Genomic DNA, 3,473 nt, shown 5'->3' with positions numbered 1-3,473 from the left:
TGGCAGTTATAAGAGTTGAAGGGCCTGAAAGGGAAGCAGTGGTTGGGAAGGGAGTGAGACAGGGTTGTAGCCTCTCCCCGATGTTATTCAATCTGTATATTGAGCAAGCAGTGAAGGAAACAAAAGAGAAATGCGGAGTAGGTATTAAAATCCATGGAGAAGAAATAAAAACTTTTAAGGTTCGCCGATGACATTGTAATTCTGTCAGTGACAGCAAAGGACTTGGAAGAGGAGTTGAACGGAATGGATGGTGTCTTGAAGGGAGGATATAAGATGAACATCAACAAAAGCAAAACGAGTGTAATGGAATGTTGTCGAATTATGTCGGGTGATGATGAGGGTATGAGATTAGGAAATGAGACACTTAAAGTAGTAAAGGAGTTTTGCTATTTGGGGAGCAAAATGACTGATGATGGTCGAAGTAGAGAGGATATAAAATGTAGACTGGCAATGGGAAGGAAAGCATTTCTGAAGAAGAGAAATTTGTTAGCATCGAGTATTGATTTAAGTTTTAGGAAATCGTTTCTGAAAGTATTTGTATGGAGTGTAGCCATGTATGGAAGTGAAACATGGACGATAAATAGTTTAGACAAGAAGAGAATTAGAAGCTTTCGAAATGTGGTGCTACAGAAGAATGCTGAAGATTAGATGGGTAGATCACGTAATTAATGAGGAGTTGTTGAATAGCATTGGGGAGAAGAGAAGTTTGTGGCACAACTTGACTAGAAGAAGGGATCGGTTGGTAAGACATGTTCTGAGGCATCAAGGGATCACCAGTTTAGTATTGGAGGGCATCATGAAGGGTAGAAATCGTAGAGGGAGACCAAGAGATGAATACACCAAGCAGATTCAGAAGGATGTAGGTTGCAGTAGGTACTGGGAGATGAAGAAGCTTGCACAGGATTGAGTAGCATGGAGAGCTGCATCAAACCAGTCTCAGGACTGAAGACCACAACAACAAGGTTTGAGTTCCGCTACAGCTTTATATCCCTCATAATCACCATTTCCTAGATAGTGTATTGTACATTATACCACTCCTGTAATCTGGAAAAAAATTGCTTTCACTCTCTCTACTTCCATCACTCCACTCGTGCTGTGAAAAATTCCTTCAAAACCTTCACTGTGCTCGTCCTTGGTATTGCCCTTACATCTACTATGTTTTGAGAGTATAGTAACATCGATTACTTTGCAACTGTCTCCACTGGTAGCTGTCACAACTTCATTTAGAGATTTATGACCACTATGTTGCCATGATCCATTTAAAGCAACAGTTAAATCTCTACAATTCCCATTATCTTGCCGGCCGAAGTGGCCGTGCGGTTAAAGGCGCTGCAGTCTGGCACCGCAAGACCGCTACGGTCGCAGCTTCGAATCCTGCCTCGGGCATGGATGTTTGTGATGTCCTTAGGTTAGTTATGTTTAACTAGTTCTAGGGGACTAATGACCTCAGCAGTTGAGTCCCATAGTGCTCAGAGCCAACCACCCAATATCTTTCACAGCTTCTTCAACTGCTTTCGTCATTGTTGCTTGAGCAATATCTTCAGCAGAAGATCCCACCAATTTATTAAAAAATCCAAACTTGGTTGGTGATTTTGGCAAGTTCATAATTCCACATAACATTGTCCCTGCAGCATTGCCCTTGCCAGAAACTCCAAATAATTTTATATAGAAAAACACCAAAAAACGTTAATTTTGTCATTTTCATCGTTCCGGCTTCTCTTAACGCAGACAGATTTCATTTTGAACTCACTGTTACTCTAGTGGTTGGGTTCCAAGTGTGCACCCAGGATAGGCAACTAAGGCTGGTTCAGTGTCATTATTGGCTACTATCTCATGATCATCCTGTTGCACATTTCGCAGAAGCTGACAAAGTTAGATGTGACTGAATCTTATAATATGAACTGCGTGGTGAGAACTTCTTTCAGGCAGAGAAAAAAAATGATGAAGTCCTTTGTACATGAATGGTTGATCACATAAACTGCGGCAGATCAGCCAGTGAAGAAAAGAACATACCATGTTAAATCTGTTAGAACTATTACCGCGTATGTATTGTACTTGGAACGATGCTGGAATCGTAGTAACAAGTATTCTTTATTTGTAGTGTTCATAAAATAATATCGTATGGTAAAGCTTATCATTATTAACGGAACAAAATGCTTCGTTGCGAAACAATCGTGTCAGTCTTGAAGTCTGCGTATGATGTCAGCAATTGCAGAACAGCAGAGTGGCGCAGTGGAAGCGTGCTGGGCCCATAACCCAGAGGTCCGTGGATCGAAACCACGCTCTGCTAAATATTTTTTTTTATTTTGAGGAAATTTTCGCCATTGTTAAAAAATGCTAGCTACAAAATATTTTCCCGTATAATGGCCATATTTGTAGAATGATAGTTAAATTGCTAGAAACGAAGTCACAAAAAGTAGCTAGCAGATCAAGAAATGGAAATACTCCATAGGAACCAAATAAAGGATTTAAAACATAGGTGTGCCGGCCGGAATGGCCGAACGGTTCTAGGCGCTACAGTCTGGAACCGCGCGACCGCTACGGTCGCAGGTTCGAATTCTGCCTCGGGCATGGATATGTGTGATGTCCTTAGGTTAGTTAGGTTTAAGTAGTTCTAAGTCTAGGGGACTGATGACCTCAGAAGTTAAGACCCATAGTGCTCAGAGCCATTTGAACCATTTTTTAAAATATAGGTGTGGTAGTGAGCGATCGAAACCAGCAACGATGGAACAGATGAGTGATCGGTGGCCGAAAAAAAATTAGATTAATTATTGGACTACAGATAAAATAAGCGTTTCAAATTATTCGTGAACGACACAATAGTCGTATTTTCTAAATTGTTTGGCGAATAGCAGACGATAGGAGAGATCCAACTGTATGACTTCAGGTCTGTTTACAAAATTGGACGTGTCATGTGCTCGGATAGCTGAAGCAATTGTGGCGACCTCTTGCCAAAAACGAGAAATCCTGGTTCGAGTCGCAGTCGGGCACAAATTTTCACTTGCCATCGTTGAAGTTATTTCAGTGTCCGAGTGCGGCTAAAGCCGTCGGCACACGGCCTGTGGTTCCGAAAATCAACACTGAGCGCGCAGATCAGCGTGTTGGTAAACGGACAGAAACGATGCCTCTTATGCTTCAGCGTGATACACGGGATGACAGCGTTGTGCAGCGCAAGCTGTTGGCTGTGTCTGACTTGCAAATCCCACAGTTTGCGAAATGGATGGGAGTAAAATCCATATGTTAGCTTCGTGTTGTTCTGTCTGTAGGAAACTAAATAGAAACTTCAATATCCATAAATTCATTAAACGGCAAAAAAGAAAGCTTCATGTCCAGTCATTAAGGTCATCAGTTTAAACAAGTCCCATTACAGATAATCGATACAAAGTGTGACGACGTTGGTTTGTTGTATTCTCATAAACTTCTTGAATGGGTAGAGCGGGCCGTGTGAATTCTGACATAATAGCTCGGGTTTT

At 41.6% G+C, this 3,473-nt stretch overlaps 1 non-coding gene across 1 annotated transcript; it reads left to right on the top strand.

The window, feature by feature from the left end:
- Window positions 1-2,218: 2,218 nt before the first annotated feature.
- On the top strand, window positions 2,219-2,290 carry Trnam-cau. The gene has a single exon. It is a non-coding gene; the product is annotated as a tRNA-Met (tRNA).
- Window positions 2,291-3,473: the final 1,183 nt, after the last annotated feature.

This window comes from Schistocerca americana, chromosome 9 (genome assembly GCF_021461395.2).
Source record: "Schistocerca americana isolate TAMUIC-IGC-003095 chromosome 9, iqSchAmer2.1, whole genome shotgun sequence".
Taxonomy (NCBI): Eukaryota; Metazoa; Arthropoda; class Insecta; order Orthoptera; family Acrididae; genus Schistocerca; species Schistocerca americana.
The sequence above is the reverse complement of the archived record's forward strand: the minus strand, read 5'-3'. Positions and strand labels throughout refer to the sequence as shown.